Genomic DNA, 27155 nt, shown 5'->3' on the forward strand with positions numbered 1-27155 from the left:
AGTGACCATGTATTACTAACTACCCCTGACCACTCACAAATTATATGACTACTGTATTTCGGACATATATATGCATCTGGTTGCTGATACACGTTTGCAATTGCGTAAACACATCCTTACTGTACTAAGCCTACATTAGAATGTCCCCTTGCTTCACAGGCGCAGCTGGGAGTAAAGGTTGGTCCACACCTATACAATCGTTGGGCCATTCTTTCGATTTCGACCAGTTCATTCGATATTGCAAGATTACGCACCTTTGATCATGTTTTGTCAGATGAAAACTGGTCAAATCAAAGGATTTCATCTTATATGCTGTTTAATACTCATCCAATTTGATGGTGTCATATCGGACCAAAAGTGAAGTGTGTATACACTGCTGATCGTCCTTCCTGGGCATTCTGCTACTGATGCCTTTGTGTCTTTTCATTCAACATTTTAGAGGGATGGTGGTCGAACATTGCAAGTTAGATTGTACAGGTGTGTGCGCATGTATCGGCACTGTGGTAGGGACTATTGAACAAGAGTGATCAAAAAATTTAATTGAAAGAGTGATCGCAAAGGTGTGTACCCAGCTCTAGTGACAGAAGTACTCACTCTACGTCCACCCAATTTACCACCTATTAGTGAAGTATATATTTTTATTCTTTTGTATACTCCACACTATTTTGTCTGTGTCAAGTCAGCAGTATCAACAGAATACTGGGGATAAACTATTTCAGCTACTAATTCCAAACTAAATTATGTCGGGTCATTGACATGGTGTTGGAAGTTGCACAAACTGCACATGCTTGGCTGACGGAATATTGGGATTCTTAACAAAAAGGTGCTTATTAGATACACTCTGCCAGAGTGCATCCAAATAACTATTAGAGATGTGATATGGTATAAGAACATCTGAGAAGTAGTGTCCCACAAAAAGTTGTGTAACATGTATGTTAGGTGTTTTGTCGCTCTGCCATCTTGTAAGTTGACAGAATACTCACGTGCACACAGCCTGTCCATTCACTATTTCGGAGCTGCTGGTTGCTAGTGAATTTCTAGGTTGTGTTCTCATAAATATTGGGTTCAACTAGGAATAGTAGCACTCCAATTTATTTATTTTTACATTTCTAGTAGGTACAGTTTCTACTTGTGAGCTGCTTCTTTGACAGATATAATCTATTGGACAGGTGCAGCTTTTCCAAACTCCCTTTTCTAAGGAATCTAAAATATTTCATTTTTACAACTAATGCTGGGCAAACACTATACAATTATCTGGGCTATCCGCCTGCAGCACCTGACCGATATTCGTACAGGGGATGAACAGGGAAATGTCTCCTCACCAGGGGAAAAAGCCAGATGTCGTGTGGCCATACACTGTGACAGGGCCAGACTGGGACTAAAAATATACCCTGGCATTTAAAGAGCACACAGGGCCAACTTGCGAAAGCATCTGGCTCCTGGCATCGACTCCTCCCCTTACTATTCCTGACCCCTCCCACTTCTAAGTCAATGCTCTTACAAATATAATTAATATTAGAACATACAAGTACACATCATTCTCTGTATTAAAATACAGACAACAGAGCACATCCTGCAGGGGATTCAAACATGTGCCATAGTCAAACATTTGGTATTGTGTTGGTTCTGTTATTAAGCTGTTTACACACCTATAGATATATCTGTCCAATCCGTGTGGCTGGTAATGTATAGAAGCAAATAACGGAATGTAGTAATGTGACTGGCGGCCGCAAGGCAGAATGCCGGCCAGGGATCTATGATTGGCGTTGAAATACCGATGCCTATCATAATCCTGACGGCGGGGGGGGGGGGAGGGTTAGGTCTAGGGCAGTTAGCGGGGTTAGCGTTAGGTTTTGGGGGGTTAGGGTTAGACACCCCCGGGGTGAAGTTAGTTTTAGGGAGCGGTAAGCGGGGGTTAGGGTTAGGCACCCCTGGGGGGAAGGTTAGGGTTAGGCACTAGGGGGGAAGGTTAGGGTTAGGCACAACTAAGGGAGGATTAGGGTTAGGTGCGGGGACAGGGAAGGTTAGCATACTTAGCTGCCTCTGTCGGGATTTTCATCCTGTCGGACAGCCGCTTTCGGGATTTGAACCCCATGGCATTTCATTCCCATTCCCAAATAACAATAGAAATATGCTCCCAGATGCTGGAAAATGGACCAGATTTTCCTTCCCACCAGACAGATTGGACAGATATATCTATAGGTGTGTACACAGCCTTCAGTAAAGCTGGCACTTCACTGGTGGAGCTCACACACAAAGAAAAGGGAAGGCATTTTCCCAATTGACCAAGCTCTAGTTTACCAGTTGTAGAAGATTGGATAGTGTTCACTGTATGAATTTCTTAGGGCAGGGGTGCTGAACGCAGAGGACACATCTGTACACACCAAAGCAGAGCCGTAACTACACATTTTGACAAAAGAACATGCCGCCATCCATAAGTGAAGCAGGGAGAGCACGTGCCAGGGGCACACGCAAAAAAAAGGGTTGGTCTTGCTGGGAAGGGGCGTAACCACATAATAGTACCCCTAATTCAAATTATGCCACACAGTAGTGCCTCTTAGTCACATTATTATTATCTTCTATTTATATGGCGCCACAAGTATTCCGCAGCACCTTACAAAGTACATAAACAAATACAGTAAGTGAACAAGAAACCAGTTACTTACAGTACAATACAATACAGGACAAGAATATGCTGCAATAGCGATCATAACGCTCAAAATAAGCAGCAGTGAGTCAGCAAACAAGTGTCAGATGCCCTTATGAGTAAGGAGTAGAAGAAAGTATAAGGAGAAGCACATGAGGGAAGAGCGCCCCACTCTAAAGAAATTACACTGCACAGTAGTGCCCCTTCATCACATTACACCGCACAGTAGTGTCCCTTATTCACGTTACGTCACACAGTAGTGTTCTTTATTCCTGTTACATCACACAGTAGTGCCCCTTCTTCACGTTACGTCAGTGTCCCTTTTTCACGTTACATCACACATTAGTGTCCCTTTTTCATGTTACCTCACACAGTAGTGTCCCTTTTTCACATTACGTCACACAGTAGTGTCCCTTTTTCACTCTGTCACACAGTAGTGTCCCTTTTTTACCCTATGTCACACAGTAGTGTTCCTTTTTCACTCTACGTCACACAGTAGTGTCCCTTTTTCACATTACGTAACAGAGTAGTGTCCCTTTTCACGTTACGTCACACAGTAGAGCCCATTCACGTTATGCCATCCAGAGCCCATTCACGATATGCCACACAGTAGTAGTGCGCCTTATACAATATGCCATGCAGTAGTAGTGCTACACAGTAATGCCCCTTATACATTATGCCACACACAGTAATACCTTGGCGTCTGCAGATGGCGTCTGTCACCATTTCATGAGGTCCGCAGATGGTGTCTACGCAGATTCCTGCAAGCACTGCGCTTTTTATACCTGGGCCGGCCACGTCATTACATCACCACGGCCGCACGTGACACTCTCCAGTCTCCACCCTCCTCAGCACTGACATCATGACGTGGCTGTGTCATGACGCCACCACACAATGATGCGGCTGCGGCGCATAGTAAATAAACAGGTGAACACAGCCGAGTAAGCATACGCTCGACCAGACCGGCCCATCAGGCCATCGGCCCTTCTGGCATTTTATCACTTTAATATGTAAGATTCTATTCCTTAACATGTTATGATTTTAATGAATGCAACCAAACCAAATTTAAACATTTATTATCTTGCAGTAATATATACTTGTTTTTCACATTTGTCATTATGTAATATCACAAAAAAATAAAAACAAATCTGAACTTACACCATCGGCAATTGCTGGTGTCTGGATCTTATTAAAAGGAAAAATAAATAAATAAAATACACCAACTAATCGGAATGCTAAAGAACAATTTGTAGTAAATAAAAGAGTTTATGCACCAAGGGGATCTGTGCTGACACTCTTTGAGAAAGGCAATGCCCAGAAGCTGAAACGCGTTAGAGGTGGGCACACTGTATTGAACGTATGTTGGATCTACAGTCATAAGAAACACAACCAGCATGCAAATCAGAGCCCTGAGTCGCTATGAGGTGCTACAGATGTCAGTCAGCAAGAGAGAGATCTGTCTAAGAGCAGCTGCAGCCCACATTGGAGGATATACAACCGTGCACCCGAAGTAATGCATCAGAGGTAATATAGTACCCATTAGTGGCTGTGAACTACAATTGCCTTTCTAATATAGAGCAGAAGCAGCTCATATTTTCCAGATATTCACAGTGGCAAAGTGTTTAATAGACTTATTTATAATGTTGTACCCAGATTGGGACAGCTGTTACCTGGAACATAGACGCTCTTACTGTCAGATGAGCTTGTACATTTGGATACCAAATTCACTCTAAAGTCTATTCTACCTCTTAGGGGCATATTCAATTAGGTGCGAAAAGTCGAGAACTTTTCACCTGGCGAGGTTTTCACCGTCATTGCTGGTTTTCCATGCGGAAAAGTATCGCATGCGTCACCGCTTATCCCCGTATTCAATTAGAAATCAGCGAAAACGGCAGACGGTGAATTCGGACCTGGCAAAAAGTACTGTCAAAAATGGGGAATACACTCTGTACCCCCCGAAAAGCTGCGCTAACATAGGGGATCATTACAGGGTTGTTCTAGTACCGCTAATAAAGCTATTCTGGGTACTTTAGTTCTCTCAATTGCTTGCTATTACTGTCTTTGCATAAGTGGTAAAGAATGGCATTAAGCAATATTTTTTCATCAAAATAAGTAGTCACAGAAAATTTGAGGTACATGAAAATCAGTGCTGCCATAATTTGAAGTGTTAAAAATCTTAAAAAATCCACCTACCACAAGCACCTGTAATCTTAAAAACACCTGGGGCATACTTGGGGATCCCCCTGGATCTTTAACTGACACTAATACCACTTTAAATTGACACTTTACCTTTGGAGGGCTGTCCCAAGTGTGCAGGGTGGTTTCCGCAAGTTTACACCCCAAAACCCCAATTCTGCACTTTTTTCCACCAACTTTCATAGGCGAAACTTTTTCGCCTATTCCAATGAATTGACTTTCCGCACCAGCGAAAAGTTTTTGGAATTGAATACGGGGATAAGTTTTCGCCTGGTGAAATGACGTCACCGGCAAAACTTTTCACCAAAAACGGCTTTTCGCACCTAATTGAATATGCCCCTTAGGAGGTAAACTAGGAGCTGATTTTCTAATAAAGATTTTTTTACCTAAGTTAACTATCTGAAGAACATTATATATTCCAATTGGAAAATACTACTATATTTATTTTTCTTTTTAATGACCATTTTTTTCTTTTTATATTTTTATCTCATTGTATATAATGGAGGAGATTCAATTCAGCGTGATGCTGAATAGCCCCAGGAAGGAGGTCCCGGAACTATTCAATTGACCGCACTGTTAAGTAAACCTACAGGCTGTCTGCTCACACCCTTATGAAGTGCAAGCAGAAATCCGACTTAAGTGAAAGCCGCGATGCTGTTTTATGACTTAGCTCGGTGCTAACAGCCTCGAGGCTGGCTCTTTAGTCAGAGAATGCTGGTCACTGCAACCAAATACCCAGCATAAGACTTGGTAAACAGCATTCTCTGACTTAAGTGGTTCTATTCTGATTTAACAGCATGATAAATTAATAGCTCCGGGAACTCCTTCCTGGGTCTATTCAGCATCGCGCTGAATTGAATCACCCCCTATGTCCTTAAACATTTAACAACTTTTTTACACCTTTTGTGATACATTGTATTATATTATATTGTTGTGTAGAACATAAGGTATTATAGGACAATAAAGAGAGATTTTATAACTGACACTCAAGCCGGGTATCCACTAGGTGATTTTGACAGGCGATTGCACGATAACGACGTCGTTATCGTGCAATCGCCCGCAAATCGTCCGCTAATCGGGCATGTCAATGACAAAAACGACCAGCGATGCACGTGCCCGCTGGTCGTTTTTGTCATCTATCATCGCCCGTACATGCTCGTCAACCTGACGACCCCGTCAGGTTCAGCAGGTACGGGGATGATGGATGTGCCTGGACTGAACGAGTGAACATACAAACGACAGCACGATTCCAATGTCATAATACTGCTCTCGTTTGTATGTCCATTAGTGGTTACGCACCTTTAAAGTGTGCTCTTCTCTTTTTTGCCGTACTAATTTATCAGAGCTCTCTATCAGCGCAGATCCCCTTAGTTTATAGTGTTTATTACTGGGGGAATCTTTCTACACAATCACCCTGGGATTTTTTGCGGTTATCATTACAGTTCTACCTATATAAATATATTTATATTACACACTGATATTCAGCACCTAGTTCCTTTTCTGATTTTTTTTTTAATAATAGAGTTCACCATAAAGTTTGACTTATATCTTTTATTCCATCTGTGATATTAAATAATGACACGAAACGTATTACCCTTTAAAACAGGGGTGGGGAACCTCAGGCCCGGGGGTGTATAAGGCCCCTGGAATCATTTGGTCTGGCCCTCTGAGCTTTCTTCTGCTAGCCTGATCTGGATAGCAGGGTGCCTAGACTGGCACCCTGCAGCCACAATCTATGCAGCATTGCCACCTGGAGCATCCTTAGGACAATTCAGACGGTCACACTGCTGCTGTTACAGCTTCCCAGCGCATCTTCAGGATGCTCCAGGCATTGCTGTAATCACCTGCGATTGTGGCCCCGTCCCCGTGTGATGTCACATGGAGGGGGCATGGCCTGCCCCGGGCACACAAAAAATGATATATATATCACAAATGGCCCTCTACAGAATAAAGGTTCCCCACCCCTGCTTTAAAACAAACACTTTTTACTTTTAGATTTTCCTTTCTATCACTTTAATGCAGATTGCTGGAAAAATCTTCACAGTATTTTAATGTTTTGTGCTTCATTTGTGGAACATTCATTACTTTGGAGGGAAAGCATATGCAGGATGTGTTTATGTAAGGATGATGACTTAGCATAGGGAGAGTCCAGCAGAGAAAGGTCACTGCTACAACTGTCAGCCTGGGAGAAGGATAGCTGGGAGGACACCCAAGACTAGCCCTCGCCTCCAAGATCGTACTGCATTCCTATAGCACAATAACAGCCCTTCAGAAAGCAAAATAAGATGTAAAACTGAGTTTCTTTTCGTGGACAGAGAATTTGTTAACTCTTCTCCCACATCCTGTTACTTCACTGATGTTATCTTAATATTCCAGGAAAATCTCAAGAATTTAAACCTCTCATCAATCTCAATGGTATGCAGTTGGGAAGCCGGTGGACCTAATGCCGACAGCCAGCTTCCCGACTGCTTAATCCCGGTGAGGACGCCTGTCATTTTACCGATGCCGGGAGACTGGCGCCCGGCATCCCGATCGAAGGGACGCCGGGCGCCGAGCGCGGATAGCCGCTGGGGGGGAGGGTTAGGTTTAGGGTTCCCGGGGGGGGGGATTTAGGGTTAGCCACCCCCCATGGGAGGTTAGTGTTAGGCTAGGCTAAGGGGGGGGTTAGGGTTAGGCACCTCCGGGGGGAGATTAGGGTTAGGCACCCCCCCGGGGTACTTAGGTTTAGGCAGCATGGAAGGGGGGGGGTTAGGTTTAGGCACTTAGAGGGGGGATTAGGGTTAGGCACTGGGGGGGAAGGTTAGGGTTAGGTACCCCTAAGGGAGGGTTAGAGTTAAGGAGCAGAATAATGTTAGAGAATACTTACCTTGGACGATCAGGATTTCCTCCTCTGCCGGGATGCCGCTGTCGGGATTCCAACCGCCGGGCATGGGTCCGGCGGTAAATCATACCGGTTCCATCTCAACAGTACTTTAGAGGTAAGGTGCATTACTTTTTGTGTATCTGCCTACTTTCTGCATCTTCTGGAGTGGAAGTCCATGAGACAAGTATGGAGGACTTGATGCAATTATGCCCCACCCTCTGGGGTTCTATTATGCGATTCACATAACTAGGCAACACACAAAGTATCCGCATTGACACAACTCACCACAGCAATGGCAGGGCAGGAAGACAAGGCCTGCATCGCCCCTTTTACAAAAAAAGACAAGCGGGATACAGGAGTTTGGCCTACTCCCGAATTTTGGGAGTCTCCTGGACATTCTGGGAGAGTAGGTAATATGGTATAACAAATTAAAAAATTCTACATCAAATATTTGAGATATGTAATGCTTTGTGTGAATCCTTGGAATGCTTCCAACGCTGTTTTCTGTGTATTATTTCCACATCTTATATAAATGGGCAGCAGTATTGACAATGTCTGGTATTTCCGATGGCTCGTAAGCCTACACGGAAGGCAAATGACCACGCTGCAGATCAGCAATCAAAGCATACAGACAGATGAGGAGCAGCGACCCTTCAGACATCATTACATTTCAGGGTTTGCTGAAAATTTAGTGAGCTTTTCCCAGAACTAAGTTTCAAGACCTTTCTTTTATACATCATCAGTTTATTTTATATGATAGACCGATTTCAAGAATGGAGTCATCCTGACATTGCTAATGTGTCATCTTCAGCGCTCTATTGCACCTATCACAACTAGAAGTATATGAATATCACAATGCAATCCCTGAGGATTTCCACTGCTCATGGCTCATAAACTAATGTTGGTGCGTTAGACTGGAAATAATGGCTGTTATTCTACCTGTACTTCTAGCACAATACCTAGGCAATCTAGAAAATATATAAGCAAATATGAAATTCATTCTTTGCTGCACACCTGCAGCTCCCTCCCTACCATTGGGCATACTCAGGGGACAGGCAGCAAGATTACATTGTTCAATAAAACTAATCATTTTTTTTTAAATGTTAGTTTTAAAGTCAGGATTTTGCTTTCACAGATTGTAAAACGCTAAACCAACCCCAACACTACCACCCCCCCCTTCAAGCCTATTTTGCAAACAGATAAGTTTTTCTTTTAATACAGATTTTATTGAATAGGACAGACTTTTACACTCAGGAACACACTATCCATCTACGGAGTATACATAGTAATTAGGAAGGGGGCGATGATTGTGAGTAGAGTGGATTTGGGTGGCCGTGCTGTCAAGTATGCATAAATAGAGAACATGTGAAAATACTGTGCTTGGGTGGTTTATGTATACTTTTCTACTCTCCTGGACTGTCCCAGACACTAATGAAATTCAGTGAATACCTATTTACTCCGTAGGAGCAGGACAAAGTAAGTATCGGGTTAAAATTCGGGATCAATATCAGGGACAATCAATCATTAGTGATAAATCCATGCATTTTGATTGGTTAATCAGTGGTTGGTGCATTACACTGGACATGTATTAATGTCATAACCAGCATTTTAGTTACTAAAGTGAAGACAGTGTGTCACTGGCTCATGAGACTGTAATCCGAAAGCAGCTGTTTTGTATGGGGCAACCATGGAAGCACCAATTCAGTACAACATTGTCATCACTACACGTAGACTGTATTACTTCACTGTGAGGAAGTGATTTCAGTGCAATGCTAAAGCTGGTTCAGGGAATTAATCCTAATGGTTGGATTATTTCTCCTGCAGTCCTGCCCATTACACTAATCTTAAATTGGTCTGCTAGCATTGCTAACTGATACAGCTTTGGATAGACCAAGGGCATATGGTAAATGCAATATTAACAGTGCAATTTGGAAATGTGACATAAGGATGGAGTTTCAGGGCCTGATCTGGAGGTGGACGCTAATGTCGCTGCAAATGTGTCTTTATGCTAAAGCCACAGCCGATGGAATTCGTACAAGGAACCCCACTGGCGGCAGCGCTAATCTGCCGCTTTGCCTAAACAGTAGCATCATCGGTCACTCCATCGAACATTGCCCCAGCCTGATGGGGTAGCAGAATGTCCATATGAAGATGGCCGCTGGAATCGGTGCAACTGCAGAAAAAGTGGCAGTCGCACGCCTGCGTCTGGCCAGCCACCCTCCCTATTACCACCCAGAAATGCCCACTGAAATCTCACCTCTTTTTGTCCATATTCAATCTGCATCCCATTGACCATTGGGGCACATGCTCAGTACGTCTGAAAGCATCGGCCACTTGCATCTGACATCGACTCTGCTTCCACCTCTAAATCACGCCCTCAGCGTTTTACGCAATAATTTACTTTATGCCTGCGAAGAGTCAGGCCTGTGATTCCCAATCAATGTTTTGGGACACACTACTGCAACACTGTGAAAGGATGAAGTGTCAAACAATACATATAAAATAATAGGTTATAAGGTAAGCTTTCACATTGGGGATGGCATAAAAAATATTCTAATAGCAAATTTTCATATGAGAAAATCTGACACAAGCGTATGTTAGTAGAGGAATTACAACAGGAGAAAAGTTGATCTTCACTGTTGAAAAGGTTCAATGATTTATAAAATCTCACAAAATCGTGGGGAAGAAATCATCGGCTTAGGTTTGCCCATGGCAAGTAAAACAAACAGAATTGGCAGGTCTAAAATAACCTTTGTTCAAACAGATATTCGTGACAATGTGTTCCTGGAGCACATTGTTCTGCTGCTTATTAGAGATGACAATTTTCACCCCAGCAAAACAATCAATATTACAGCTCAGCATGCAGTCCAGAATGGATTTGTACACAGAAAAACCTGTTATTCAGCTCCCCTGATTGTCATATATACAATACATTTTATTGCAGACTTCCTCTTTTGGAGTTCCAGGACATTAGCACACTGACACTGGGGGTCCCATCTGCACCAAAGATCCACACAGAGCACATCAAGGTGTCCATCTAAACTCAGTTTATAGGAGACACATTAGCAGCCTAGAATTGTGCTAAAGTGTGGGAAGAACCAGGAAAACCTCAATAAAAGCACTGTGCAAATGTGTACCCCTGACATGAAAGTATGCTTGCCTATTCTCCTGGAGTGTACAGGAGACCCCCGGAATTTTGGGAATTTCTCCAGAACTCCCAGGATTGTCAGCCACCCTCTCTGATCTCACTTCTTTTTCTTGTGATGGGCAGAAGCCATGATGACATGATCAACCTCCTAACATTTTAGAACCATCTCTCTCATTGAATAAAACTTTTTTTCCTAATGAAAATCCTCATTTCAGCCTCATTTAGGACTTAAATGAATCATGAGAGTGGGGGAGACATTGGAACTTTTTTTTTTATTAAATGTAACAATTTTAATAATCACTCTGCCAAAGGAAAATCAAAACAGAAATCTCGTTTCTACACTGCTCCGCAAAAAATAAGTGCACCCGTACTCCCAATCAGTTATGCTGTGAACACCCTCACTCAGCCCAAGTACTGTTCCGCTAACATATATTCTTTGATGGAAATGTAGTGCATTTGCAAATATAGAGGTACACGATTGGGGGTGGGGAGGGGTGGTTGCATTGATCAGTGAACAGTCTGAGTTTGCATAAATAACCTCATATGAGGGTCACATCAGGGTCACATCTTGGTGTATGCTACAGTGTATCTATTACTAGTATGCCCTGGAACCAAACACCCAGCACCCAAAAGCCTAGTACCAAAGTGTCTCCTCAGCACCTAGGTTAGCATTGAACTTCTGCAGCTCAATACAACATAACAATCAAAATTACTGCCACTACAAATATACTGTATACGATACTGCATGCAATAAGAAATATCAGTTGGTGCCTCTAAATAGTAACGATAAATATGGCCGATTACAATATAAATATATCTAAGAAATTAGGAATTAGATCTTTGTTACACCAGCTAAGGAAGGAGCACCCCTACAGTATGGCCTCCCCTGATTATTTTCATACTATGAACAAGTAAAATAAACATAAACACTGTATTGGCTGTCTACAAAAATTGGCCCTTAATACAATAGAACTGATTAGATTTTACTGACATTTATCCATACACTTATTCATTTGGACTATTTTTTTATACATTTTTTTCAGTCTCAGAAATATTTTCTTGATACACTACATAGACAAGTATTTTTTTATTGTCACTATAAGCGGCTTCAAAAGATGATCTCAACACAGATTGATGAATAACCCTTCTGCCTTCAATGCCATGAGCTCTCTCAAAGCTTTTTCATATATTGTGATAAACCAAAATATAAAATTCTTTTAGTGAGTGAAAGTACCAAAAAGCACCTGTACAGCTCTGATACAATTATACCACCTTTGTATTGTGACTGACAAGATAACAAACATGAGAGGGGAACCTAATCAGTTTTTCCCTCATAGCAACAAAATGTACACACGCTATGCAAAATGCTTTCATCATGATACATATGTAACAGTGGAGTGCAAGAGGACTATTTATTAATCATTTTATCTTTGAGTAAGATCTGTATTAGAGCAAACATGTGTATGCCTTTTGTTATATTATATACCATATATGTTTCAAGCTGCATCTAATGCAGAACATCTGTAAAGTAGCCCGGTGTGCTGAATCTCAGATATAGCAGCAATACAGACAACAGAAGCTGTCTCGGGAAAAGGGAACTGCAATAATCCAAAACTTACATTCATGGTCTGCAGATGTCCTCTATTTTCACTAATTTGCATTAACTTTACTTATGAATATAGTACAGTTAAATTTAACAAAGATTATGCAAATAGAGACAGAGAGGTGAATTTTTAAAAGGAATCTACTGGTGTACTGGTGGAGGACCCATGTAGCTGACATGCCCCCCAAATGTTGCTGCTGACATCCAGCTATTGGGAGACATCCCTATTAATATTATAAATTGTATATTTTTGACCTGGCTCCATGAATAGTTCTATTAGCTCAGGTACCTGGAAGAATATGATTTGTGATAAGCACTCAAAAAGGGGGATCCCCCAAATGGCGGGAGCTGTTAGGTACTGGAGGTGTCCTTACGCCAAAGATAAGCTTGAGTTATTCGATGCGGGTACTAAGCGCTCACCTATTCAGGATAGAATTAATGATGTATCTGAATGCCCAGAATTCGTGAGTAGAAGGAATGAAATGAATGTATAATAAATGAAGAAATCTGAGTGACTCTAGTATACGTATATAAATGAAGTTGTTTAATAACTTGGCAGACACATTGCTCCAATTTTCAACAACTTATTGGTTAAAAAATCCCAAATCTGGGTGTGATTGCCAGGGAATTTAGATGGCCCCTTTAGGATGCCTCTGTCCGTATTGGTAAAGTGGCACTACGTTTCCCTCCAGGTACCTGACTACTTGGCTCCTAAACTCGACATAACTGTGTCCACCCATGATGTATACAGAGATGTATTTGATGTCACCTAGTAGCATTCACACACTAACCACATGCTGATCAGCTTGGTCATATCTTTTAACTGTGGACTCTCATCTCTAAGGAAAAACTCAGTAGGTACTCACAAGCAGATATTAAATGTAAGACAGAACGAAAATATTATATATGTTGCGTTCATGGTCCGTCCAGGCTGGACAGACCATGAACGCAACATATACAGCACTTGTAAGACTGATATCACATTCCAACAGTTTGTTATCTATAGAGATCAATGATCTATATGAAACATCCAGTCAAACTGTGGTGAATGCACAGAGACAGTGCCAGATGCCATTGCAGGAGAAAAAACTAATAATCTGACACTGATCATTTTACCCACTTCTCAGTCACTGCCGCATAACCCTGGAAATCCTTTTCAATTGCCTACGACATTAGGGGGGTATTTATCAAAGCTGGGAGAGTGCTAAAATTGTAAAAAATAAATTACCAACCAATCAGCTCCTATCAATTTATAAACACAGCCTGCAAAATGTAAATTGGAAGCTGATTGGTTAGTACTTTATCTCACAATTTTATTTCTCTCCCAGCTTTGATACATAGGCCCCTAAGATTTGTAAAAACAAAGTGCTGTATAGGTCTGATTTTTGAAGATTCCAATCGCAGCAAGCACAGCTGAGTGCAATAATACAATAGTGTATTAGACATGATCAAGATACCTTGTACATAATGAATATATAGATTGCAGATAAAAAAATGAATAATCCCTAATATTTCAATATATAATTGCTATGCAATGTAAAACATGGTTTGCATTAACCTAGGTCAGGGCTTTATGTTCTTACAAGACATGAAAGCAGCAATGTCCTAGCTGCTAGTGCATCTGTGAATATTAATGCTGTATAAATGAGAATTGTTATTTCTATAGTACAGTGCCACAATATCTACCATAAACTATGAATTATACAAACCTTATTTTTCATCTGAGAACTAAACTTCCAGGAGTGATTTCTCAATGTCAGGAAAGTCTACTAGGCAGGGTCTCATATGAATAAAGTGACAGGGGGACAAGTTGCCATGTCTACTTTCTGAGTTGTACCCAATTATTCCACCTCAGCCTCTGCAGAATATAAAGATCATCCTTTGTTTCCTAAAAGTGGAGCAAGAAATCCTTCAAGGTATTAACACTGTATTTTTGTGCCATTGACACTTGCAGTAAACTCTAGTTGGCATTACCACCTGCCATGCCAGTACTGAATTCATCAAACACACTTTTATGTCACTGCAACATAATTATAACTCAGCTATTCAGGATCACAGTGCTGGCACCTCGCACCAACCTCGTCATGCTGTTCACTTATTTTATCCCATAATAAAGCCCAGCTCCAGCATTCCAATTAGCTTTTTATTTAGTCATTAAATAAAATAAAAATAACATCAGTAACATATAAGTGTTGATGAAACTCAAGTCCCTTATTTTTATTTATACCATTGCTGGAGGGATTGTATTATCTGTCACGACCTCATCCCCCTTCACTTCTTCCTGCAATAGCGAAGTCTCAGCAAAGGCTTCAATATTGCACCTACACTTACATTTTTCACCTTTTGCCAAGTATATTATTAAAGGGGTTATTTTTGCTGCTCATGTTACCCTGAAAGGTTTTCCTAGCAATGAATGAGTAATGAAGCATACCAGTGCATCATAATTTATTTATAACCCTCTATTAACCACTTAAAAGCTTCTGCTGCCAAAACACCTTTTCTCTCACTTTTTAGAACGTGGGAGTCAACTAACATAGTTGCAACCACAGCGGACAGACACTAGTGCAGGAATATGGTGCACACAGGTAACAGAGAGAAAATAGTAACAGCATATGAGATTAAAGCAACACTAAAGGGTCTACACTGTTACTGCTCTCACTTACCTGGATGTCCTCTGCAAGACACTCTACAATAATCCTTATTAGTTGAGCTACAATCACTATGTGATATTTTAATTACCCCTTATTTTTCTATATGTATACAGGAAAATGTATCTTAGATTATAAATAGATAGATAGATAGATAGATAGATATACATTCAGATATAGATATATATACACACATATGCAACATATGTGTATTTATATATATATATATATATATACATATGTATATATATTATATATATATATACACATAAATATATTTCTGCATATATATATATATATATAAATATATATATGCACACATACACTTGTATATGTAAGTATATATTATACACAGCACACCTTGGGTTGAATTATTTAACATTAGTGAGAGGCAAAACTCATAGATACCAATAAACAGCGCCACCTAGCCGGTGCATGATTGTGAAAAACAAAAGATGTGATAATTGCTAGATTAACAAGTAGTAACCATTGAATCCAGAAAGTACAGATTTATATAATATACTGTTTGTAAATACCCTTTTATATAATACTATTTGAGTGTGTTCTAAAAGGAGCTGAGGTGTAGTACAAAATATCAATATAAATTAGAGCGTGTGATGTCAGGTGCTGAAGACAAATGTACACATACAATAATAACTACATACTGTATGTTGTTATGAAGTGGATTCTTAGTCATGTACACACACAATGTCCTGTGGCAATGGGAACCCTAAAGCTGCATAAAGTTGGCTGTAACTGTAGAAAGACAATGAGATTAGACAGCAGGATTGTTCCCTCAGATTAAAAGGAAGGATTCCGAGGATAGACATCTAACATGGAAGGAAGAGAGGGGGCAGAGACACAGAAAAGGCAGCAGAAGGTGAAAAGAGAAAGAGAGGCGTAGGGAACAGATGGGAGGAAAAGAGAGAGGGAGAAGAGATATGAGAGACAAGTAGCATGGTGTCTCAGGGCTGCAAGAGGAGGTATGGCAGTTTAGGGGTGCATATATCTATCCCTTACCCTTCATACATGGATGTCTGCATCCCACAGCAGCCTGTGCAAGCAGAGAGCAGCCGGTTCTGTGTCACAGGATAGCATCCCAAGGGCAGCAGATCCCGCCACCCCTTCACTGCCAGAGAGTGTGCTCCTACCAGCGTCATGCATGTTTCACACAGCACAGCCTCACCACCAGCATGCCATGAGTGTGTTCAGCTTCTTTAACCCCTTCACCACTAATGCATTAATAAGTAGATATATATCATGTGCATTGGGCTATCCTCTATCACTCCTAGAACACATGTACATGTCGCCCTCTATCTCAGAAACAGTGTTGACATTAATTAACTCCTTCGTTATTAAGATCCAATTGTGTTGCAAACTTTGACTCAGACACAGTAAAACAGCCAATTCACATACACTGCATATGCCTGTCATCACCCATCAGCCAGAGAGGTGGTCAGTAGCCCGTCTCAACCTTATACTCAAACAGCACGACACTGCAAAGTCACAGTGCATGCCCTCCTTCTCTCCAGACAGGCGGCTATACCAAACAGTCCCAGTCAGCAACGTGCCTTATTCATGCATGCATATCGTAACAACAGTCTGCCTCGCCTGCCATCAAGCTAGTATGTATCTCTCCTTAATGCACATTACATTATTATATAATGTACATGTACCACAGCCCAGGTGACAGCTATCAGACCTCACCAGTCACTACAGTCACTCACTGCTAGTGCCCATCCCGTGGGGAAAGAACATGCTGCCACCTATAGGTGCTGAGCAGCAGGTGACTGGGCAGGATAGGGTTACACACACACACATGCAAGGCTTGAGGAGGGGAGAACTCAAATCTCTGGCCAATAAGCGTGCACACATCACTCAGGGGGGCGTGGTTAGGTCGATGTCATCTTCCTCCCTATAATATAATAATAATGCTGGCAGCAGAAAATATAATACAGTATACACAGTACACACATGATACAATATACAGTAGGATGAGGTATATATCTGCTATACACCTAGATGAGAATACAGTATACACAATACACACAAAATACAATATACAGTAGGATGAGGTATATATCTGCTATACACCTAGATGAGAATACAGTATACACAATACACACATAATACAATATACACAGTAGGATGAGGTATATATCTGCTATACACCTAGATGCTGATGCACTCCATAAAGTCTCCCAGTTATGCTCTTGAATCTCGACAATAGGTTAAGCCCCATTATGAGTGTTAAGTCCATACTTGTCAAGTCTCACTGATTGTCAGGGAGACTCCTAGAAATTGTAGCAAACTCCCTGTCTCCCTGTAGAGCCTAGCAGGGGTGTATCTATAATGGGTATACACCCTGCACCCATATTATCTAAAATTTGCCTCTCCAAAGTCCCGCGTCGGGTGTCTCAGCGCTGCTCAAAACACCGGAAAATGGGCGGCGCTGCCATTTTTCCGCCGTTTTGCGCATGCGCAACAAGGAAATTGCTGGGAAAATGGCGGCCTCGCCACTTCCCCAGCGATCTGCGCATGCGCAGTAGACCCTGGGCACTGTCTACTGATACTGCGGTGGCCGGCCAGCCATGTTAGTCGGCTGCTGGCCGCCAGGGAAAGAGGAGGGGGTCCCGGACGATGAATGTACACAGGAACCTTCCTCTCTTAAGACGCCCCTGGAGCCTAGCAATCTCCCTCATTGCACCTTAGCCCCATTATGAAACTGTTATATACATAAAAAAATGTAGATATATACATTCAAATGGGATCATTAGTAACATTTCCCTGCATTGGTTATAAGGCACAATCGCCCTCATTCAGAGCCGTACGCTCTGAGCAGAGCGCACGCTCTGAATGAGGGCCGGGCTCCATTTTCATGGAGCGTCCTCCTGGACGCTCGTATAGCTGTGGGTCACCACCCACAGGCTATACGAGCGTGCATTGTGATGGTCGCGATGGTCGAGACCATCGCGACCATCGAATTTGCGAGCCGGAGCCTGCGGTTGAGGTTTTCAACCGCAAGCTCCGGAGTGATTTTGGCTCTATCAGAGCCAAAATCACTCCCACTGACATCACTAGTGATGTCAGTGGGCCGGCTTCTGACGGGAGGCGTTCCCGTGGGAACGCCCCCGTCAGGGAGGCACGGTCCCGGCACGCCCACCAAAGGGGGCGTGCTGTCAATCAACATTGACAGCACGCCCCCTTTGATCGGACACAACGAGCGAAGGACTTTCCTTCGCTCGTCGCGTCTGGCGCATGCGCACGACGGAGCTCCCTCCGTCGTGCGCATGCTCAGTCCATAACATCGACCCACTTGCGAGCGGACAGCCGCTCGCGAGTGGGTCTGAATCAGGCCCAATGATCCCTATGGCTACATGCATTTTCTGAAAAGTATCAGTGTTTTTTCATCAACAAGAAGATCCTACTAACTGCTTTGGGGCTCATTTACATTTGAACGTAAATCACGTTTATGACATGCCCCACCGATGTAGCAGGTCACGCCCACTTTAATGTGCGCTCATAGGTGCTGCTTTCACAATCTTCCTGAAATGCTTTTTCAAAAATAGGCAAGTATGATGTTAACCTATTTCTGAACATGTGATGACAAGGACATGCTTATCCCATGTATGACACATACCTGCCCAACACACCTACTGTAATAGTATGGTGATACTCAATGTTAGTGTTTATCCACTAATTATCCAAATGCAGCCACCAGGATAGAAGTATAAAAGAAAATGGCCCTCATTCAGAGCCGGACGCTCTGAGCAGAGCGCACGCTCTGAATGAGGGCCGTCCTCCATAATTATGGAGCGTCCTCCTGGACGCTCGTATAGCTGTGGGTCACCACCCACAGCCTATACGAGCGTGCAGGTTGATGGCCGCGATGGTCTTGACCATCGCGACCATCGCCACTGCGAGCCGGAGCCTGCGATTGAGTTTCTCAACCGCAAGGCCCGGAGTGATTTTGGCTCTATCAGAGCCAAAATCACTCCCACTGACATCACTAGTGATGTCAGTGGGCCGGCTTCTGACGGTAGGCGTTCCCTTGGGAACGCCCCCGTCTGGGAGGCACGCCCCCGGCACGCCCACCAAAGGGGGCGTGCTGTCAATCAACATCGACAGCACGCCCCCTTTGATCAGACACAACGAGCGAAGGAAAGTCCTTCGCTCGTCGCGTCTGGCGCATGCGCACGACGGAGCTCCCGCCGTCGTGCGCATGCGCAGTGCGCACCATCGACCCACTTGCGAGCGGACAGCCGCTTGCGAGTGGGTCTGAATCAGGCCCAATGTCTTTAACTCTAGTTGATTTAGCCATTGTTTTTGCAGCTATAGGGGGTATTAATCAAAACTGGGAGAGAGATAAAATTGTAAAAAATAAATTACCAACCAATCAGCTCCTATCATTTTATAAATGCAGCCTGCAAAATGTAAATTGGGAGCTGATTGGTTAGTACTTTATTTCTCACAGGTGGAAAGAATTATCTTCTATGACACTGAAAAGAAGCCTGTTTGTCAGGTATGTAGTAACTACTGCTTTTCCCACTTGATGTTTAGTTAGAGCTAGGTTGAGGTAGTTCACTAATGCTGAAAATTCCATTATTTGAGAATAGGTTGTTGCAGTTGAAAAACAGAAGGGGACAATTGTGATACTATTAACAATAGTAACCTGTATGTTTGACCAGTACAATTTCACTGTAGACATGGTAAAAGCAAAGCAATGCAACACAAATCTTCTGTGTTAAAGGCATTAATCAGAAGGTACAATTTGTATCAAATGGATCTCTCAGAATATGCATGGTGGATGTGATCAATCTCACTGTCCCATGTTCAGACCCACATTTCTATTGCTTGTTTTCCAACTCTCATCCTCTGAGTATGACACAAAGGCCCGTATTTAATTAAGGAGCGAAAAGTCCATGCTGGACATTTCGCTCCACATCTGAGCGAAGTATCGGGCGCGTGCCCGCTTTATCCCCATATTCAATTTGGAGCCGGCGAAAACAGGAGCCTGCGGAAAGGTAAGTATCGGGAAAAATAGGGGAATTTTCAGGAATTCATCCTGGGACCCCCCCTAATGATGTCCAGACATGGGGGATCACTGTGGGTACCCCCGTTTAGCCCTGCAGAATGTATTCTGCATTTTTAAATAGCCGCGGCAAGTGTTTTTTTACCGAAGAAAAAAGTGATGCAGAAGAGCACTTAGGTTTTTTTTTCGTTTTAAAAAGTGGTTCCATCAAATTTGGGGTACATGGAAATGGGTATTAGCATATTTTTAAGTCCCTAAACTTATTTCTTAAAAATTCAGCAAAAATGCACCTGCCGCTAATAGCCTATTCTAGAAAACACCTGCCGCATACTTGCAGAACACCCCTGAACCTATTGCGCTATTTTTAAACAGTGTTCCCCAGTTTATTTATTTTTTTACCCCAAAATGTAAATATTTTTTTGTCGAGATGGACAATTGGTCGACAACCAGCTTGTTGACATACAATTAGTCTGACATGGTTAAAATGGTAAATTAGGTTGACGCATTCAGAATGTCAAAGAAACAGAAAGAAAAAAGATAGAGTTTTTATCGGTGCACTCTAATACCTTGTAGTGTACCACTTAGTATAAGATGTGATGTATGTATTAAAATGTTGAATCTTTATTTGTTAAATTATTAAAATATATACTGGGGTACCCCAGTATATATTTTAATAATTTAACAAATAAAGATTCAACATTTTAATACATACATCACATCTTATACTAAGTGGTACACTACAAGGTATTAGAGTGCACCGATAAAAACTCTATCTTTTTTCTTTCTGTTTCTTTAGCATATGTAATATATAGAGTTAGCGGTTGCACCATCCAAGTGACGAAGGCCCTGATTCAGAGCCGGTCGCTATTTGCGCTCGCTCGTCCAGAAAATAGGGGTGGCTATTCAAATGAAACGTTCGCTGTTTGCGGTCTGTTCACGCCTCTAGGTCTGAACGAGCGAGCAAAACTTGCGGTCGTTTTTTGGGAAACTACGCCCCCTGGCCGCTCGCATCCGACGTCATGTCCGCTATTTATTAGATTAATCGAGTACATCGAACAGGGTATGAACTGCTCGCTATTCTTGTGGTTGGTTTTTGCTACCACAATTTTGCGAGCAGTTCTGGCTAAAAAAAACCCAGTGACGTGGTCAATGACGCTGCTGTTTTAAATATGCACACCCATAAAACGCCCGTTTTGACCTTTAAGCACGCCTGCGTTCTGATTTCCACTCCCCGTTCTCAAGCACCTTCCCCTGTTACCACCCACATACGCCTCATCCTGTCACTCAAATTAGCAGGCATTCGCTATTTTGCGAGCACGTGAATTTCAGCCGCACTGACTGGTTCGCGCATGCGTTTAACGATCCGTACGCATGCGCAGTTTGGCAAACATCGCTCGGAGCGAACGAGCTGCTGCTTACGAGTGGCTCTGAATGAGGGCCGAAGTATTTAGATATAAGGAATAATTAATATTGGAGCATTATACTTGAAAATCACTTGGAATATAAATATGAACATGAGAAGTAATAAGGACTATGGAATACATTAATATATATATATATATAGGTATATATTGTAGTGTACATATATTTCTCTTGTGCAGGATTTTACTTTGTTCGCATTCAGAATGTCGTCATTTAACATGTTGACACCAGAATGTCAACATTTTTGCTTATTTTAGCTTAAGCCCAAAAATCAACAAAAAGCATATGTTGTCATTTCTGCGTCAACATGTTAAAAGTCGACATTCTGAATGTGTCAACATTTTAACCATGTTGGGTCACATGTTGACATTCTATCATTTGTCGACATTTCACACTGTCTACATGATGAATGTCAACATCGACATTATGACTGTCGACATATCATACCCAACCCGTGTTATCATTGAATTGCTATGGCACATTGGGATGGCATTATGACACATAAACCTATGATATGGGCAGCAAGGTTGGTTAAACGGTTAGCATTACTGCCTCACAGCACTGAGGTGATGGATTTGATTCCAACCACTGTGTGGAGTTTGTATGTTATCCCCGTGCTTGAGTGGGTTTCCCCCTGGGTACTCTGGTTTCCTTTCACAAACAAATATATACTGGTAGGTCAATTGGCTCCTGACAAAAAAATTAACCCTAGTGTGTATGTATGTGCGTGTACATGCGGTAGGGACTATAAATTGTAAGGTCTGACAGGGACTGATGTGAATGGCCAAATTTTGGGGAAGATGTATTATAGCGGCACGTATCATACCGCTATAACACTTCCTGCTTCGCCTCTTTACTGAGACGAAGCAGAAACACTAACGATGACATGTATTACTATCTCATTGGCCGGAGCAGGGGAGTGATAACTCCCCCACCGGCGATCCCCGCTAGAACCCACATGCATCAGCCTAGTGCTGATGCACTGTGTCTCACTCCCGGCCAGCTCCACTGAGCATGTGCGAGATCTCGCAAGTATCGCATAGCGCCCCTGTCAATTACCGCTCAGCCCCCATGAATACATGAGGGAGAAGCGGTGTCAGCGTACATAACGTGCGCTGATGCTGCTTTGGCGATTAATACATCTGCCCCATTATCTGCAAAGCGCTGCAGACTATCTGTGCACTATATAAATAACTGACAATAATAATTAATGATTTCTATATACAGCAATTGCAACAGTGACATCTGCAGGCTATAAGTAAGTATTGCTCTACAAAATACTGAAAAGATATCACATTATTTTCTAATAACATAAATTTGACATCCCTTTTGAATCACTTGCATGCTGCAGAAGTTGCAACATTTTATCACATCTAAACTAAAGGCAAACAATGCTTGACACAAATAAAGTGGCAATTAAGCGATCAGCACAGATCGGAACATAAGTAAGCTATATCACTTTCATTGAAAATGGTCACCCACAACAGACCTGGCAACTACTTTTTTAAATACAATTAAAAATTATTAACTGTAAGGCTTAATAGATTTTTTTTTACTATAAAGATGCTTTTACTTTATATAAATCATCCGTAGGTTTTAACCATGGCTTTCAGTGTATAGTATGTAGTAGCAGCAATGACCAATATTACACAGCTTATGTTTCTTTCAGTGCATGGTTGCTTAGGTGCTCCCACAATGCCATGCACTGCAACACACTACGGATAATGGGAAAAAAAAGGAAATAAACTTTATAAAAACTTTATATCCAATTAATGATGTCAGGAGCACAGTGATTAGCGTTACTGGTAACATGACATTTTGTTGTTAACAATATTTGTTTGCCAGTATGATGAGCACTAAAGCCCATATACTGTATAATTCTCTTTCTCCAATATCCGTCACGTCACACATTCTACATAAATGAATTTGCCAATATACAGTACGTATTGGGATGCAATCGGGAAACCGGATGTCTTAATCCCGACAGCCGGCTTCCCGACTGCTTTATCTCGGCAGAGGTTAAATGACAGGCGTCTATATCTAGACGCCTGTCATTTTCCCGACGCTGGGAGACAGGCGCCCAGCATCCCGATCGAAGGGATGCCGGGCGCCGCGAGCGGACAGCCGCTGGGGGGGAGGGTTAGGTTTAGCGCACCCGGGGGGGACTTAGGGTTAGGCACTCCCCCGGGAGGGTTAGGGTTACACTAGGGGGAGGGAGGGTTAGGGTTAGGCACCCCCGGGGGGGACATAGGGTTGGGCACCCCCGTGGGGGACTTAGTTTAGGCAGCGGGGAAGGGAGAGGTTAGGGTTAGGCACTTACAGGGGGGATTTGGTTTAGGTACTTGGGGTGGAGGTTAGGGTTAGGCACACCCAATGAGGGTTAGGGGGTTAGGTTAGTTTTTACTTACCTGCGGATGATCGGGATTTCCAGCGCTTGCGGGCTTCCGTTGCCGGGATCTCTGCTTCTGTCGGTATGCCGCGACCGGGATTGGAACTGCTGGCCAGAGGGACGGCGGTATTTCATACCAATTTATTAGGTAGGGACACAATCCTGTAGACTTGGTAGTAAGTAGGGCTGTGTCTACCACATAATCCAAGTTCTATTTCCATTATTTTTGTATTGTTTTACTTGTCAAGTTGATCTGTGCCATTCAAATCCATAGAAAAAGGGGAGCAAGTATTTGGGGTGCAGTTAATTTTTTATTTCAGATGAATATACTCACTCTCTCAGATCAGGATTTAGCAGCCAGTTTGGAAGATAAGGTCAATATGAGTTGGCGGAGGGCACCCAATCTCAAAGACCGCCTCGTAAGAAGCCATTTTACAAGTCATCCTACTAGACAACCTACAACTGTATGTAGCCACCCTTGTGGTATGTGTAAAACATGCTCCCACATAACCAACATAGAGGTCGTTACAGACAAATTTGGGCAAGAAACTAAGATTAAGGAATTTTTCAACTGTAGAACTACCAATGTTATATATTGCATTTTTTGCCCTTGCGAGAAGAAATATGTGGGTATGACCTCCAGGATGATCAAGATCAGGATTCTTGAGCATATAGGTAATATACGCAATGCAGGAACTGATATTACCAAGATGAAACAACTTACCAGTGTGGCAAGGCATTTTCATACCAAACATTCGGGGCGCATACAAGACCTAAAATTCTTTTGTTTGGAGAAGATCAAATTAGGCCTAAGAGGGGGCGACATCAATAGGACCCTACAAATGAAGGAGAGTGAATGGATCTTTCGTTTAGGGACTCTGATGCCTGGTGGCCTAAACGAAAACATAAATTATGGGGTGTTCCTTACTGAATAATTTCCTTTTATTCTCCCCATAGTACCTCCATTCATTCCCACTTATATATTTTTTCAAATCTTTTCCCTCATTTTCTTCTATATTTTTCTGCTCCAATGATTTCAATTTATCTATGACCCGATTTTCAACACCTCCAGTCCCCAATACTGTTTTTTGCATCATCTATTTGAGGCATTCCTCATTCTATATTATTATCTTTTCTTTCTTATTATTACATTCTCATTTTTTGATATCTTACTATCACTGACATTCACTTTCCATATATATTTTTTTCACATTTTTATGTCACTCATTTTAACGAGGATTTAATTACCTCATTTCCCTTTACCATCACTTCACTTCCTTCATTCATCTACAGTTCACTTTTATGTTCATGTTCCTTTATATTCAATTCATTTTCTCACATTGACTAATCATTCTAATTTTGATATGTATATTTACATACCATCTTACACATCCTTCACACTCCCGCACACATACAATTTTCTTTTTTCCTTTTTCTTCACTTTTTTTTACACATACTCTTATCCAGTTTTGTGTACACAGGTCTTCCTCTATGTATATTCCCACTGCTTCACTATTGTCTGATGTACTTTTTATTTTACCGTATTTATTCTTACAATATTTTACAACATAATATTTTCTTTATGTCATCAATGTTAGGATGCCTATCACCAGTATATATGATCTCTATATATTATCTTTAACTTATATTTCTTCATTTTTATTTTTATTTATCTACAGATTTATACTTTTATGTCTTACATTTACTTTCACCATATACCTTTATACATCTCTTAAGAGACTGGTGTTGTTCTAATATTTTAAATCTGATAATTGCTCATATGATCTCATTATAATCATTACTTCATGCAGTAACCACGATGTCTCTCTACTCTGTTTACATATGCTAATTAATCTCATCAGTCACTCCCTTGGATCATAGTGGCTGTCTGTGATTTGTCAGAATCCCATGTGCTTGTGGATAGGGTGATGTCTCTATCACTCCTAGACACAGCCGCTTGATTGGACTTCAGTCCTTTATTTACCAGTAGGTCAGAGGAATTCGTGGCGATCAGGTGACCAAGCTCCGGCGAAACGTGCGTCCACCATACGCTCACAGCAGCAGGAACTTCCCAGCACACCGCTTTGCAGCTTTTGATTCTCTATCCATGTACTTTTCTATCTCTCTTTAGCGCTCTCTCATCTGGGTTTTCAGCTGCTGACTCCCCCTGCAATGCCCCTTGGTATCAGGGGAGAGACGCAACCCTATCCCAGACAGCAGAAGCGCTGTCTGTTGTTTCACCTGGGATCCACGTGGCTGTCACTCTCTCATCCCCCTTTTGATTTAGATAGGGGACAGTAGAAGTGATCCCACGCTGTTCTTCCCCAGGCCTTACTTTCTTCTACAGTGGGTCATTTCCACTTATAGCCAGGTGACAGACAGCAATGCTGAGTATATCTTATTGTTTATTATTCTATAAGATATGACCATTAATCTGCTATTTGAATTACCTATTGTTTGGGTTTAATTTATATTGATTTTCTCACCGATATATTGCTTTATTTATATATATCTTGTTCATGTCAATTCATCAACAGACATCAAGACTATTCTGTGTTACAGATGCCTTATTTATAGGATATATCTACTATATGCTGCAAACTATATGTTGTACTATATGTACTGGTGCCTCGACTATATAAATATTGGCACCATATTCGTTTTCCCTTTGGTGTGCTAGCCCGTTATAATTTTTACCAAGGGCTCTGAGATTGAAGTTCATTACATGTATATTTTAGCCATTTTCGCACACGTAATTAATATGTGTATTCTCAAATAGAAAATCTGAATTTTCAACTGCTCTGTTTACTGTACTTGTCTCTTTGATTATTTATTTGTATACTCAGTAATATATAGGACTTATAGCACAGTAAACTGCTTTCATTTTACACTTTGTGATTTTGGAAGATGATGTGTTAATTTTTCACACTGCATATTTCCCTATCAGCTAGGTGGTATATTGTCATCTATTTATGAGAAGTATTAACCTGATTGATTCATTCATAAATATACTTTTTTCATCATTAGAGAATTTATTTTAAGGATAATATTAAATGTTAAGTTTTAATTATTTCATTTAGCATCTTTTTGACTGTTCATATATCATGCAAGAGTGCCCCATGTAAGGCATATTTGTCTTTTTTCTTTGTGTTCTACACAAATATCGTGGGCGCACCACCAACCCAGTGTCATTCAATGAAATTCATC

At 41.7% G+C, this 27155-nt stretch overlaps 1 protein-coding gene across 7 annotated transcripts in view; it reads right to left on the reverse strand.

Annotated features, from left to right (window-relative positions):
* The window catches only part of ZNF385A (zinc finger protein 385A), a 358128-nt gene that overhangs the window by 78460 nt on the left and 252513 nt on the right, over positions 1 to 27155 (reverse strand). The window contains exon 1 of one of the 7 annotated variants that reach the window (XM_088469213.1): positions 16126 to 16242. The exons of the other annotated variants lie outside the window; for them this stretch is intronic. The gene's annotated coding sequence lies outside the window, so the exon portion shown is untranslated. Of the gene's footprint in view, positions 1 to 16125; positions 16243 to 27155 lie in introns of those variants that run through there. 7 annotated transcript variants of the gene reach the window in all.

Source organism: Taudactylus pleione, unplaced genomic scaffold (genome assembly GCF_031769625.1).
Source record: "Taudactylus pleione unplaced genomic scaffold, aTauple2 ptg000089l, whole genome shotgun sequence".
NCBI classification, from domain to species: Eukaryota; Metazoa; Chordata; class Amphibia; order Anura; family Myobatrachidae; genus Taudactylus; species Taudactylus pleione.